The following is a 16,897-nucleotide window of genomic DNA, read 5'->3' on the forward strand; positions in this document are numbered from 1 at the left end:
GAAAAACTTCTCTATCTCACACCAACTTAAATAGGGGAAGTTAAGAGGTTGACATGAGATAGAGTAGTTTTCCACAAAAATTTTCAGGAAAAAAAATTCTATGAAAAACTTCTCTATCTCACACCAAGTTAAATAGGGGAAGTTAAGAGATAATTTTCCTTTGGCTTATTATTTTTTGATACGACCAAGCATAGGAAAACAGGAAAAACCAACGAAGCAAGCAACATTACATTTTTTGGTAAATGAATCATTTTCTAAAAATAAATTTTTTAGAAAGCTATCACATTTTCCTATATTTTGTAGCAACCTTAAAACGAGTTGGAAAACTATTGTTTAATTTCTTTTATTTAACTTAGTATGAGATAGAATTGTTTTCTAGAAGGAAAACAAGATCTATGTTTGAATTCTTTTTTTTCAGCTTGGCTTAAAATAAAGTTGTTTTCTAGAAAACAACTCTATCTCATGCCAAGATAAATAAGAGAAGCCAATAGATGGTTTTCCTTTAACACATTTTTCTTTTTCCTTTTACTGATACTATCAAGTAAAGAAAAACGCAGAAAACTATTTTTACACAAGGCTTTTCATCAAAACAACTAGTTAACAGCTCATGCAATGCATGAGAAACTTCAATAAAATATGATATTAAAGAAAAATAAAATAAGTTTATCTCTATTTTATTTGTAATATAAGCTAGTTTTTAACCCGTGCGAACCTTTACCTCCTTTACATCTCATTTTCTCAAAGAACTGAATCTTGAAACATACAACCTAAATTTAAGAAATGCAAACCTTGAGATTTTAACAGATTTTAATCATTCATTATTTGCACATTTTAAACAAATTTTTGTTGAAGAGCCCTATGACTTAAACAAATATGTGCAATTTTCAATAATTATTCTTTGTGATTATTTTAATTACAATTATTTTATATTGTAAAATTAATCATACGTAAAGAGCTAAAAACTCCAAATATAACACAACACTTTCATGTTGAGTTTATGCGCACAGACCCCCCAAAAAAAAATTTAAAACTTATAAGATATTAAAGAAAAAGAAAATGTTAAAATTTGATAGAAGTGATAGAAACAAAGAGTAACATTTATTTTTTCTAGGATTATCATTCAAACCGAGCACAACTAAAAAGAACAATAAGTAATATATAGAACAATTTAAATTAATAAGAACAATGTATTTTAAAATATACATTGTTATTTCTTCATTCCAAACAGCTATCATGCAACTTGGAGAATTGATTTCTTTCTATTAGGTTCTAAATGTTTAGGTTTAAATATTTGGATTTCTATTTTTATGTATGTTGGCAAACCAAGATTAAAATGTGTCTAGATTATGTATTAGACATTGCTCATGATAGTACAAATCAGGATTCAAGAACATTCAAGCTGCAGAAAAGGAGAATTTAATTTCAGTGAGATTTGGCCAATCGAAATTAAGCCTTGACCGATCAAAAATAGCAAACATGATTTTTTTGCAGAATTCTATTTCAGTCCAAACATTACAAAAACGTTTAGGGTTTCAAGTGAAACACTTCTGGATATAAAAGAAAAACCCTAACTACGTTTTAGTGGTTCTAGGAAGTCTTGTGAGTTACTCTTGTGAGATTTGAGAGATTTTGTACCTTCTAACTCAATAAGTAGCTACTGGATCAAGAGATCTACAATCAAACACTAATGGAACCAAGTTACTGTAAAAGATCAACTACTGACGGTAATCATAAACCTTTAAGTGGGCTCTCAAAGTCACAAACGTGGGTGTTTATGTGCAACAAATTTAAGATAGAAGAGTATGTGGATTTGGAGCTGCACATGTTTTTGTGAGTAAGTTCTACAAGAGGAAGCTTTAGATGTAAGGGAAAATCTATTGTAAACTTCCATTCTATCATAGTGAATCTTTTACCTTAAGGATAGTTAGGCCAAATCCTCCCAAGGTGTTTTAACTTGAAACTAGATGATTTCATTGGTTTTCCTGGGTAATCATATCATTGTCTTCTTCATCTTTCCACACTGTATGACATGATTATGTGTTTTACCTAAAACTGAATAATTAACCTAAGTAATTACTTGGCTAATTAATTAGGTTAAACTAATATGTATTCAAGGGGTCTAAACAAACAAACACTTTCCTTTTAACTTTGACTTGAATTGTTGATTAATTTGATGTCGTCTTTTGGTACTTACTCTATCATCACCAACTCATCCTCCTCATCTCTCTACCTTCTATCCATACTCCTTGCATTAAGAATTTTAGAATAAACATAAAAATATGCATCCTGCAATTTTATCAAATATATTGTACACATATAATTAAGCAACTAACCATATTTTATTGAGTAGATATATTAATATACAACCTTATCATACTTATCTAAACCAATCCCTTTCCAATTATTTATGTTACACAAAAACATTCCAAAAAATTTCTTGCTACCATTTAGTGAATAAAGACTAATTATTTTGACATAAAATTCAACACAAATTTATGGTATTGAAAATACAATATTAGTGCATTTTGAATAATATTTTCAAATACAGCTCTCTATAAAGAAAATAAAAAATGAAAAAGTGGAAAGGGAGAGACCTTTTGAGACATGTGCAATTTATGCTGTAGTTGAAGTTTTACTCATAGGAAGATGCATCATAGTGTGAGAGACCGCAAAAGTGCCTTTAAAAAAAAGATTTGGATACTTTTAAAGGCATCTCTCTTTTTGGGTAAGTGGTGTGAAGCTGCCACTTTTTTTTTATACAAAAAAAAAACTAAATATAAATACATGACCGAATTATTCCTTTATCATTGATTGAATAAAAAAAATACATATTTGAAAATTTGAAAAATTTCAAGGCTTTGGATCCTATTACAAACTACAAAATAATTACATGGCTTTTTGTCCTAGTTACAAACTACCCAAAATAAAAATAAAGACAAGGCTTAGATCTACTTATCCAAAGACCTAAATTCGGAGGCTAGATTACGGAATGAGAAGGTGTTAGGCACTCATTTCGCCTAGACAGAATCTGGTCTTCTAGACTCTTGTGACCTATGTACCCCTTTTATGCATGCTATGAATGATATGTTGTACATGTGAACAAAACTAAATCACACAAATTTATTTATGAATGCATCATCCTCTTTGTTTAAAAAAATCAGATCTATTGTTGTGAGTAAAAGAATTTGATTTCGGTTTATAAAAAAATCAGATCTACTTTTGTTGTGTAAAAAAAGTGGTTTTTCGAGAGAAAATTCAAATCTGTGTTTATTAAATAAAACAAAGTCTTTTGGTTTTTAAAAAAACTCAGATCTATTTTTAAGAACTTAAAGAAAATGATTTTGGTTTATAAAAGATCAGATATGTTTTTATATGTTCAAAAAAGTATGAAAAAGATTGCTTGAGAAGAGGATTTTATTCATGAAGTAAATTTATGCTACATATATTGAATAAAACAAACACAACCATGCATGATCTTTTTCTTTATTTCAAAATCTGCTATGTTAAAAAAAAAAAAAAAAAATAGATCTGTACCTAAGGAAGATACAAATCAACTTTTGATTTAAAAAAAATTCAGATCCGCATCTAATGAAGATACAGATCCATTTTTTATTTGAAAAAAATCCAAGTCTGCATCTAAGGAAGATGCAGATCCGTTTTAATTTTAAGAAAAATTCAAATCTACATCTAATGAAGATGTAGATTCATTTTTTATTTAAGAAAAATTCATTTTTACATCTAATGAAAATGTAGATCTGTTTTTGATTCATGAAAAATAATTGTTTACATGCAAATTTTTGAAAATAAGAAAGAGATCACAACAGTAATAAAGGAATTAAGAACGTGCTTTAACAATATAAATTAACAATTCATGTTATGGATACTTGAAACAACTAAACTAAAAAAATACAAACATGCATCATCACTACAAGAGAAGCATAAAGAAAAGAAGAGGGTAATCGGAAACAACCTCTTGCATGGAGCACCTCTTCTTCTTGAGAGGATGTTTTAGGGTTCAAAAAAATTTATTCAATTATCTTTGAAACTAAAAACCCTAGTTTATGAGAGAATACCAAAAAATGGGGTGAGAAATTTGAGAGTGTGAAAAGGTGTCTCTCCTAAAGTGTAAAAAGAATGTGCTCTCAGAGTGTAAAAAGAATGTGCTCTCAGAGCGTAAAAGAATGTGCTCTCAGAGTGTAAAAGAATGTGCTAAATTTTGAGATTTAGTCCCTATTTATAAAGACTGGAATGCTTAAAAAATAAGTAACAATTGGTAGAATGCAAATCGAGACGCGTCTTTCTGTGAAAAAGTCGAAAAGGGTGTACCTGATCGACACCCAAAGGGAATTGAGCCTTAGCCTTTAAGGGTGCCATTCAGCACTTTTAAAGTGCCAATCGGCAATCCAAAAGTGCCGAATGGTACTCTTGGGTGCTGATTGCACTTTCGTGTTCGGGTGCTTTTGGACTCCTTTTTTAGGTTTTCTTGAGCCAAGCCTTGCCCTTAGATGTATTTCCAATCCATATTCTAAGATTTTTATCTCTTTCTTGGATAATTTAGGTCTTTTCAGATAACAATTATCTTGTAGATAAATACCCTAAAATAAATCTTGATAAGGTTCAGATTATCCATAATTTTATTGTTATCCAATTATCCCTTTTATTCCCATGGAAGCAATCCTATTTTAGACACTAATTATCAACCAATCACAAATTTATTTAATTAATTTCAATTTTTTAACCAATCAGAATTAATTTAAATTAATCATGCGTGGTCGACTCTACATAGACACAATGCATGCTGACTGTGCAAACTTGATCATACGATATCTTTCGATCCGACAATCCAATTTGGGAACCAGACATACCGTCACAATTGTTAGAATCTCAAGATCATTTTTATGATATGCAATGAATGAATTAATGCATGTAATACAATCATGATTTTTGGGGTACATGGATGGTCATTCCAGTCATCTTCCTTAATTAAATCATAGGTGCAAAATTGAGTCTCTACACATAGAGAGGGGGAAGACCATTTTTGTGCTTCTTATATATCATGGAAAGTTGATTAAGAAATGAAAAGGAAAATCCTTGTAAATGTTATTTCAAGAATGACTATAAACTCTTAAAATCCCCAAATTTATTAATTGGACAATAAAAAAGAGAAAAGTTTAACGGAGAAATAGGCCGAATTCGAAAGACATAAGAATAGGAGTAAAGAAGCCAAAGCCATAAATTATGTTGAAAATCCGTTAATATGTTTATAGTGCCAATTTTCTATTCTTTTATAAATTTCTAAAATCTCCAATTTAAGTGATTTTTATATATTTCAGAATTTTTATAAAAAATATAAAATTTGGACTATCTATCTAACTAGTCGCTAACCCGTGCGATGCACGGGAAATTTATTGAATACAATATATAATTTAATCTTTGTTTATTTTACTACAATAGCAAAATTGAATTTGTAAAATAAAATCATATAGCTAAAACATTTGTTAATAGCTATATTATTATTATTATTATTAACTTAACAGTATTTTAATATATGATACCAACATACTTCAAAAAAATGTCTAACACTGAAAACAATTTTGAAAACAAACTCAACTAAACAGTTTGATGAATAAATATATTACAATCTATAATATAAGCCAAGAAATAAACTTTGAAACCAATATGAACAAAATCCACATCAAACAAAACCATTTTGATCATTAAGAATATGACTCACTAAAGTCATGAAAAACACAGGATTCATTACAAAAAGAAAAAAAGAAGCATCTTTAGTCTTTATAGATTTTGCCTAAGTACCCAGATACGATGACACATACTCACACAAAAATCATTAAAGAAAGAATCAAAGAACATACACAACATGTACATACGCTATGAAAGTAAAAATAAGAAAAACAAAAGAGACGTAAACACAGACAATTAAAGAAAAAATATAGGAAAAAAAAGTTAGGAATAGAAATATAAGATAAAGATGGGTTACCCTCAAAAAGAATAATCCATGGAGATTCATTGAAATCTTCTAGATAATTTCTGATAATAGAAAAAATAAAACCCAAAAGTTATGATGTTAAAACTTCCAAAAGGCCAAAAAAAAAAAAAAATTTAAAAATCAGAAGATTCAAAACTTTAAAAGTATTGAAATAAAACAATATATATATATATATATATATTGTAAGGACACGATTTTGTGACGAACCTAAACAATATTGGGTTCGCACGTAAAAGGCCCAGACAATATGATTTGTAGAGCATGGGTGTAAGAACTAGGTTAACTGTGGTATCTCCTCCCAAGATTTACTCTTAAGCACGTCCAAGGTTTAAAGTTGGTATCTCGAATGTTCTCCTTTCGTGATTAGTGCAATTCTCTCTTTCTTCTCTTCCTTTTTTTTTTTTATGTCTGTTCTTTTCTTCTCTTTTTCTCTCCGATCCTCTTCTTCATGTTCTTCTTTTAGTTTTTATACCCCCCTTTGCGCTCCATCCTTGCCGCACACGTGTAGGTTGTGTCCGGAGGATTTCTTTCTGTCCCATCTGGCACCTTCTGGAACTTCCTATGGGCAGCTGTAAGGCTGCTTCCCTACTATTCAGGTATCACCTCCACATTAATGCGGCCAGAGAGTTGGTTGAGAGGTCATTAATGCGGAGGCAGCTGTAGTTTCAGATATTTGTTTGCCTTATCTCTTTCATTTTTAGTCGGCTACTCTATCCTTTGTGATGACCTAATTCTGAGATCTGATCGTAGTGAGACCATGTCCTGATCATCCTCGGACGCGATCGTCCTCGGACGCGTACTGCCGAGGAGCATGGTGTCCTCGGACGGGTATACGGCCTCGGATGGGCCACGGGCCCAACAATTCTGAACCAATTCTGAACCAATTCTGAACCCTATGGGCCCATTAATCGATCAATCCCCACAATAGCCCCTCAAAATCCTACTTTTCGACTCCTCAGGAGAAAAGGTGGATTTTGAAGTCATAAACCTGAACCTGTGCGCATTTTGGGGCATGCCCCTGACGCTTCAGTACCCCGATTTTGGCAGCATTAAATTCTGACAGCTCCCTTGTCTCCCACGTTCGACGGTGAGATCCAAATCAAACGGTAGGGGGCTTCTCTTGTTTTGTGAGCGGGAATTTCACCGCTCACAATCTTCACATGACTATAAAGGCGCTTCCTAATTGAACCTGCACCTTACCCTTAATGGTTACGTGGTTCCAAAGCTTATACATTGAATCTGCCTTCTTCCAGTCTTCGCTATTCTCCTGACGACTACAAATAATCATACGTTGTCCGAGGTCCTTCCTTTGAACCTGTAAGTCCTCTTGGAGCTTTTACCATTTCTGTTCAAAGCCAAAAAGTCTTTTCTACTAAGTCTCTTAGAAAAATGGAGAAACAGAGGAATCCATTTCGGTGTCTCGTTGACTCCGAGGAGGGTATTAGAAACTTCCGCTCTAAGTACAAGATCCCACCATCGGTAGGGATGAGGTATGCAGCTCAAGGGGAATGGGTTGATGCCAGGCAAACTGGGGAAGTGGCTATCCCCATGATCGCCTTTATTGAAGGCGGGATGACCATCCCCATGGGTAGTATCACTAGAGGTTACCTCAATTTCTTTAGGCTATCCCCCACCCAATGTGCTCCCAATATGTTTAGGGTCCTGGGGAGTGTAGACGCTCTGAATCAGAGAATGGGTCTAAATCTATCCCATCACGACGTGAATTGGGTGTACAGCCTTCACCGCCTAGCTGACCAGGACTATTATCTCAAGTCGAGATATCCTGAAGTAAGGCTAATCCAATGCCTCCCTACTTCAAATAAGTACCTAAAAGAAGATTTCCTCATTTTTTCTGGGGAATGGCATGATGGTCTACCTTGCCCGACAGTAGAGGGAACACCAGGTGGGTGCGAAGTAATAGACCTATGCTACCTAGCCCATGAACACATTTTATTTACCTTTATTATTTTCGTGTCTTACAACTTTTAACTTTAAAATCAACGGTTTTGCAGATAGACGCTACACGAAGCCCAATCTCAGATTGGTCAATAAAGCGAGCCTAGACAGGTTATTGAAAGCTGAAATATACGTGAACGAGGCTGATGGTCAGTTACGGGCAGCACATTTAATTCTTGGATATACCCCCCTTTCTTTTGGCTTTCAGGCGCCGAAGTGCGTGATTAGGGCACGCGATCCTCGGCTTCGCCGTATCAGTGTTGCCTACGAAGGGTTCATTGTTCCAGAGGGTATTCCACTTCCCGAACACACACCTCTCACAGAACCTCTTTTCGTGGCCAGCGTCTCGGCGGGGCCTTCTTCACCCTCACCTTCCCTCAAGAAAAAAGGAACCAATAGGAGAAGGAAAAGGGGAAAAGCAAGGAAACTGTTGTAACAGTATCTGAATCCACGGACGATTTCGAGATTTTCGATCAGCCCTCAAGCCCCAAGGAAAGTCCTGACGAGATGGGGGTACAAAGGAAACCCCAGAAAAGCTTGATGGAGCTGATAGGAGGTCAACAAGGAAAGTCTGCACCTGCCCAAACAATACCATCCCAGGTTTCACCTCTTCCAGCCAGGTCTCCTCCTCCGGTCCCTCGCCACCCTCCTCGATCATCTCCGTAACTAGCGCCGCCCAGCGCTGCCGAGCAAGAGAAACGCAGAGAACAGAAGGGTAAGGTGGTGGCAGATGCGAGCAAATCTCGTCCCACTCGAGAAGAGGATGTCCAACGAGCTGCAAAGCAACAGAAAACTAGGCACCCCGCTACGCGGGGCCAAGAGAAATCTAATTCCCCACATCCCGATTCACAAGCGTGGCTGTCAGTTCCTATGCTCGGTGGGGAGCCCCTGCGAGACGATGCCTCTATAAGGGACTTCAACGGCGGCATTGGGTGTCATGTAGCCTCGGCCATAGAGGAGGCCTTATTGTTCCCAAAGGATATGGCTGAGATAAAGAATGTGAGGAAGAATCAACTCATCCTTGACAATAAACGATACTTGGGCATGGTGAGAAGCTGTCTTTTACACTGTTTCATTTTGTGACTGTTACTTACTAATGTGCACTTTTCATTAACTATAACGCTAACTCACCCCCCCCCCATTTTTTACAGATCATCCAAAACACTTTCAAGCTAGATGAGATGCTCAATGCTTGCTCCAACCAGCTAGATGGTGAAAGGAAGAGAAGGGTAATAGCTGTACAAACCTTGTCTAAATCTGAACAGGATTTAATCGACGCAAGGAAAAAACTACAGGTCGAAGAAGAAGCTCGCAAGAGTGCTGAATCGACATCAGAAGGCTACCAGAAGCAGGCCGAGGAACAAGCCAAGCTTCTGCGCGAGGCGAATGCCGAGCTGAAGAAGACTCAGGAGCAAGTTCTTGTTCTTAAGAAGCATCTGGAAGAAACTCAAAGGTTAAGGGAGAAATCCGAAAAGCTTAAAGAACAAGCCGAGAAAGCGAAAATCAAGTCTGAATAGGCAATGAATGAAGCCGAGCAGAGGGGCTACGAAATTGGGATAGCTGAAACTGAGAAAGCTTTAAGAGCCGAAGTTCCGGAGGTGTGCCGCATCTTCTGCGCGAGAACCTGGAGCGAGGCTCTTGACCGTGCTGGGGTTGAAGCCTCATCTGAACTACGTAAACCAGAGAACGTATATTACCCCGAAGCGATACGCTCCTCAGCTCCTCAACCACACCAGGCTGATACTCCTTCCCCAGCTATTAACCCCAACGAGGAGGTTTTGCCTCGCAATTCCCCTCCAGGAGCTTCCCCAAACAAATCAACCACTGCTTCGAAGGTAGAGACGGTCTCACAGGGTTTTCAACAAGAATTGGACTCCACAATTCAATCAACTGGGGGCATTACCAATTAAAAGTAAAAAAGTAGAAACTGTTTTGTAATTTTAATTTAGACACTTAATAGAGGACTTTCTCGCTTACTTTCTGATCATTCTGATCATTCTAAGTTATCTTCACACTTACTTACTTTGTCGTCGTAATTTTGTATGGGTTCATTTCAACCACCTCTTTCATTGTACGCCAATCTTGCATTCGAAGCTCTCTCTTTCTGACTCCTTAATGAATGTTCATAGGGCATTACTTTCACCAAGTTTATGATTTAGAAAACTCATCACCACTCTATTTACCATTTAATAATTCAATACACAACTTAGCAGGTCAGTTTCTACCGAATTTGTGGTCTGAGGATTTGACATAACATAGTTTCTGTTTAACAACTCAGTATGAATGATAGGATGTTAATTTCCACTAAGTTTGCGATCCGAGGACCTGGCATAACTTAGTTTCTGTTTAACAATTCAGTATGAATGATAGGATGTTAATTTCCACTAAGTTTGCGATCCGAGGACCTGGCATAACTCAGTTTCTGTTTAACAATTCAGTATGATAGGATGTTAATTTCCACTAAGTTTGCGATCCGAGGACCTGGCATAACTCAGTTTCTGTTTAACAATTCAGTATGATAGGATGTTAATTTCCACTAAGTTTGCGATCCGAGGACCTGGCATAACTCAGTTTCTGTTTAACAATTCAGTCATGTTAATTTCCACTAAGTTGCGATTGGCATAACTCATAACAATCAGTATGAATGATGATGTTAATTTCCACTAAGTTTGCGATCCGAGGACCTGGCATAATTTCAGTATGAATGATAGGATGTTAATTTCCACTAAGTTTGCGATCCGAGAACCTGGCATAACTCAGTTTCTGTTTAACAATTCAGTATGATAGGATGTTAATTTCCACTAAGTTTGCGATCCGAGGACCTGGCATAACTCAGTTTCTGTTTAACAATTCAGTATGATAGGATGTTAATTTCCACTAAGTTTGCAATCTGAGGACCTGGCATAACTCAGTTTCTGTTTAACAATTCAGTATGATAGGATGTTAATTTCCACTAAGTTTGCGATCCGAGGACCTGGCATAACTCAGTTTCTGTTTAACAATTCAGTATGATATGACAGGATGCGAGACTTATAGGATGCATATTTGACGTAAGTTAAAAGAGAATATTTGAATTAAAACTTCTTTACTAATAATAATACCTTCTGAGATTATTTACATTCCAAGGATGGAGTACAGGTTTTTCATCTAGGTCATCTAGATAGTAAGCCCCTATTCCTGCTACAGAAGTAATCCAATATGGTCCCTCCCAATTGGGTCCCAGTTTTCCCCAATTTGGATTCTTAGTGGCCCCCAGGACTTTTCTCAGCACCAGATCTCCTATGGCTAACGGCCTCATCCTCACATTGCTATCGTAGCACTGCTTGAGTTTGTGCTGGTAGTAAGCTAGCCGAACCATCGCGCTCTCCCTTCGTTCTTCAATCAGGTCTAAACTTTTTTCCAGCATCGCATCATTATTACTCGAAGAGAATGCACTGGTCTTCAACGTTGGGAATCCAGTTTCCAGGGGAATAACGGCCTCGGCCCCATAGGTCATGGAGAAAGGAGTTTCTCCCGTCGAACGTCGGGGTGTTGTCCGATAGGTCCAAAGCACATGTGGTAGTTCTTCCACCCATTTTCCTTTCGCGTCGTCTAGTCTCTTCTTAAGCCCATTGACAATGACTTTGTTAACAGCTTCAGCCTGCCCATTGCCTTGCGGATAAGCTGGAGTGGAATATCTGTTTCTTATTCCCAGTTCTAAACAGTATTTCCTAAAGGCGTTGCTATCGAACTGGAGTCCGTTGTCCGAAACAAGAGCTCGTGGGATTCCAAATCGCGTAACAATGTTCTTCCAGACAAACTTCTTCACATCTACGTCCTTGATGTTCGCCAAGGGTTCGGCTTCAACCCATTTAGTAAAGTAGTCTGTGCCGACCAGCAGGTACTTCTTGTTTCCTATAGCTTTAGGAAAAGGGCCGACAATGTCCAGCCCCCATTGCGCAAAGGGCCAAGGGCTTGAGAGAGGGTTAAGAACTCCTCCGGGTTGGTGGATATTCGGAGCGTATCTTTGACACTGATCGCACTTCTTAACGTACTCCTGCGCTTCTTTCTGCATATTCGGTCACCAATAACCTTGCGTTAGTGCTCGGCATGACAGGGACCTTCCTCCTGTGTGGCTTCCACAAATGCCCTCATGCAACTCTTCCAGGATTGATTCTGCTGTCTCAGGAGGCACGCAGAGCAAGTATGGCCCAGAGAAGGACCGTCTATATAGCTTTTTATCCTCGGATAACCAGTACCGAGGTGCTCTCCTTCGTATTTTCTCAGCTTCCGCCTTATCTTCGGGCAACACGTCACTGTCGAGAAATTTTAATATAGGGCCAATCCAGCATGGCGTCAAACTAGCTTGACGAACTTGGCAAACCTCCTTTTCTGGTGAAGTGGGAGTACGCAAGTCTTCGACGATAATTATCCGAGGGAAATTTCGTACTGAGGAGGTGGCAAGGGTCGCCAAGGAGTCAGCGTGGGTATTTTCACCTCGTGGAATATGTAATACGTCGAAAGATTCGAACTCTGTTCGCATATGCCTAACCCGGTTCAGATACCCTTGCATCCTTGGGTCTCTGGCCTCCAACTCTCCAGTCACCTGGCCAACGACCAGCCTCGAGTCCGAGAACAGTTTCACCGCCTTTCCACCCATCTTATGGACCATGCTCATTCCCATTATCAGAGTTTCGTACTCTGATTCATTGTTAGTAGCCGAGAACCCTAGTCTTAGCGACTTCTCGATGATGACCTCTTCGGGAGATATCAGAACCAATCCCAATCCAGCTCCCCGTTGGTTTGCGGCCCCATCCACGTATACCTTCCATACCGGCCCTCCTGGCGCGAATACCACGCCAACCGATTTTTCATCCATGTGATCTTGATTCCTACTAACTTCCTCAGGGCACTCAGCGAATTCAGCTACCAAATCGGCGAGAACTTGACCCTTTACAGAGGTGCGAGGCATGTATTTGATGTCAAAAGCACCCAGAATCGTTCCCCACTTGGCAATTCTGCCGGTATAGTCAGCACTTCTAAGTATGGATTTGAGAGGCAATTGGATCAAAACAACTATGGTGTGAGCTTGAAAATAGTGCGGAAGTTTACGTGTTGCATGGACGACTGCCAGTATGGCCTTCTCTAACGACAGATATCCCACCTCGGCTTCATGGAGGGATTTACTTACATAATAAACTGGCCTCTGGACGCCATTGTCTTCTCGCATCAAGACGAAACTGACTGCGTGAGGAGCTACCGCCAGATAGGTATACAACACCTCATCCACTTCAGGGCTAGACATGATCGGCGGTTTGGATAAATAGTCTTTCAACTGCTGGAACGCCTCAGCGCACTCCTCGGTCCATTCGAATCCCTGCCACTTATGTAACAGACGGAAAAAAGGACGACACCTTTCAGCCGACCTGGAGATGAACCGGTTTAACGCAGCAGTCATTCCCGTCAACCTCTGCACTTCCTTTGGATTTCGGGGCGCTTGCAAATTGTTAATAGCCCTAATCTGATCTGGATTCACCTCAATTCCCCTATGGGTCACCATGTACCCCAAGAATTTCCCGGAACCTACACCAAAGGAGCACTTCGAAGCATTCAGGCGCAACTTATGTTCTCTCAGTATCCCGAAGATGCTAGTGAGGTCCTCCACATGTTCAGTCACTACCTTGCTTTTCACTACCATGTCATCAATATAAACTTCAATACTTCTGCCCAGCTGTGGCTCAAACATTTTCGTCATCATGCATTGGTAGGTAGATCCAGCATTTTTCAGACCGAAAGGCATCACCTTGTAATGGTAGTTCCCAACCGGGGTCACGAAAGCGGTCTTTTCTTGATCATCGATGGCTAACGGTATTTGGTGATACCCTTGAAAGGCATTCAAGAAACTCATCCTAGGGTGGACCACGGTCGCATCCACCAGCTGGTCAATCTTTGGCATAGGAAATGGGTCTTTGGGGCATGCCTTATTAAGATCCGTGAAATCCACGCACACTCGCCACTTCCCCGTCTTCTTCTTCACTACCACCGTATTGGCCAGCCATTGGGGGTAAAAGACTTCTTTGATAGCCCCAGCCTGTTTCAGCTTGGCAACTTCACTTCGGACTGCCTCGGCATGCTCTTTCGATGGTCGCCGAGGAATTTGCCTCCTGGGGGGAACGGCAGGGTTTACATTGAGTCGGTGACAAATGAAACTTGGGTCTACTCCTGGGGCTTCATACGGGTCCCATGCAAAGACGTCCACATTAGCTCGAAGGAATTCCAGCAAACTCGCTTTCTCTTGCAGAGGCAACTTGGCCCCAACCCGAAAGAATTTCTCTGGATCATCAGCAACAGTCACCTTCTCCAGATCTTCACACTCTACCCCATTGGTTGGTACGTCTAAACCTGATGCTGGGGACTTTAATTGCTATGACTCATTATCGGCTGTAGCCGAGGTTTCTGCCTCCGGCCGATGCCGAATAGCCGCTACTTGGCATTGCCGAGCAGCCGCTTGGTTCCCTACTATCTCCAGCACTTGGTCTCCGGATGGGTACTTTACCTTCTGATGTAGGGTGGATGAAACCGCTTTAAGTGTGTGAAGCCAAGGTCTGCCCAAGATAGCCGTATACGGAGAATAAACATCTATGACAATAAAATCCACCTCCACCACCTCCGTGCCTGACTGCACGGGCAGCCTGATTAGCCCCATGGGAATGACTAACCTTCCCTCAAAACTGACCAGAGGGGAATTATAGGTTGTCAAGTCCTGCTGCTTCAAACCTAGCCCCTTGTACAAATCCGGATACATCACATCCGCTGCGCTTCCCTGATCAACCATCACTCTTCGGACATCGTACCCACTAATCCTCAGCGTTACCACCAAGGCATCCTCATGGGGTTGTATGGTTCCCACCAAATCTTCGTCTAAAAAACCCAAAATCAAGGGGACACGCCTCTTGGCTCTCTTCCATGCTTGAGAACGATCCTCGGCCGGGGATCGGGACACCGACAACACTCTGGTGGGGCAAAATCCAGTCCTCCCCGGGGCCGCAAAGATGACGTTGATCGTACCCCGAGGAAGCCTTGATGAAGCATCCCCACGCACCTCGGAACCTGCTTGGCTCGCCCTTCCGCTGGAGTGATGCAAGAGCTGCCTTAATTTCCCTTCCCGGACCAACTGCTCCAAGTGGTCCCATAAATTCCTGCAGTTGTCTGTCATGTGCCCATAGTCCTGATGGTAATGGCAATACAAACTCGGGTTGCGTTTTGTAGGCTCTCCCGCCATCCTGTTCGGCCATTTGAAAAATGGCTCGTCCTTTATCTTCTCCAAAACCTGCTGAACAGGCTCCCGAAATACCGCATTAACAACCTGGGCGTCCGCCGAGGCCGACTGGCCAACAAAGTCCCTTCTCGGTCGGTTGTTATTATAACGATCCAACCTGAAATCCCTCCTCTCCTGAGGGATCATCTTGGCCTTTCCTTTCCCCTGAAGTTGATCCTCCTCTATCCTTTTGTACTTCTCTATTCTGTCCATCAGTTGGCGCACACTAGTAACAGGTTTACCCGTCAAGGATTTCCTCAAGTCGTGATCAGCTGGGAGACCGGCTTTGAAAGTGGTTATAGCCACAGCGTCATTCTTCCCCCCTATTTCATTAAACATCTCCCAATACCTATCCGAATAGCTCTTGAGAGTCTCGCCCTCTTGCATAGACAAGGTCAACAAGGATCCCAAAGGCAAAGGAGTCCGGCTGCATGTAATAAAACGAGCACCAAAAGCCTGGGTCAGTGCTTTGAAAGATCCAACAGAATTGGCCCTTAAACCATTGAACCACCTCATCGCCGTTGGACCCAAACTCGACGGAAAAATCTTGCACATCAGAGCATCGTCCCTGGAATGAATAGCCATCTTCTAGCTGTAATAGCTTACATGCTCCACCGGATCCGAATGGCCATCATACAGAGAGAACGTAGGTTGATTGAACCGCCGAGGATGGGTAGCATCATCTATGCTTCTTGTAAAGGGTGACCTGGAAATTTGACTCAAGGCTTTGTTCATGGCATCGTTTCCCAAGCCCCTGCTAGTTGGACTTTTACGCCTACGCCTATGGCGACGCTCCTCTTCGTAGGAGAAAGTCTCACTCTGCGGAGTCCTCGACCTCCGCCTGTAGCTAGTTCCATCCGACTCCCCGGATGATAGTTCAGAGCGAGGTGGGGAACGTTCCCGTCGTGCATGGCGCAACTCTCTCTTCAAGTCCGCAATCTCACGTTGCAGATCCCCACCATGCTTCGCGTGGGAAACGTGACTCTTCCCGCGTGTATGGCTCCTCGTGGTATGAGTGGTATGTATACTCCCCTCCCGGACTTCCCTCCGCTCGGGACTCCTTCGAGGGCCACCATGCTGAGAGCCCCTGGATTCCGCCTAATGCAGGTTGACATCATCCTGATGCAGCCCCGCTGCGAGATGAGGTAGTTCTACTCCTTCCATCGGAAACGTTGTATCAGAGGTTGTACAAACTAACACAAGCTCTTCCCACAGACGGCGCCAATTGTAAGGACACGATTTTGTGACGAACCTAAACAGTATTGGGTTCGTACGTAAAAGGCCCAGACAATATGATTTGTAGAGCGTGGGTGTAAGAACTAGGTTAACTGTGGTATCTCCTCCCAAGATTTACTCTCAAGTACGTCCAAGGTTTAAAGTTGGTATCTCGAATGTTCTCCTTTCGTGATTAGTGCAATTCTCTCTTTCTTCTCTTCCTTTTTTTTTTTTGTCTGTTCTTTTCTTCTCTTTTTCCCTCCGATCCTCTTCTTCATGTTCTTCTTTTAGTTTTTATACCCCCCTTTGCGCTCCATCCTTGCCGCACACGTGTAGGTTGTGTCCAAAGGATTTCTTTCTGTCTCATCTGGTACCTCCTGGAACTTCCTATGGGCAGCTGTAAGGCTGCTTCCCTACTGTTC

This window comes from Quercus lobata, chromosome 2, assembly GCF_001633185.2.
Source record: "Quercus lobata isolate SW786 chromosome 2, ValleyOak3.0 Primary Assembly, whole genome shotgun sequence".
Classification (NCBI taxonomy): domain Eukaryota; kingdom Viridiplantae; phylum Streptophyta; class Magnoliopsida; order Fagales; family Fagaceae; genus Quercus; species Quercus lobata.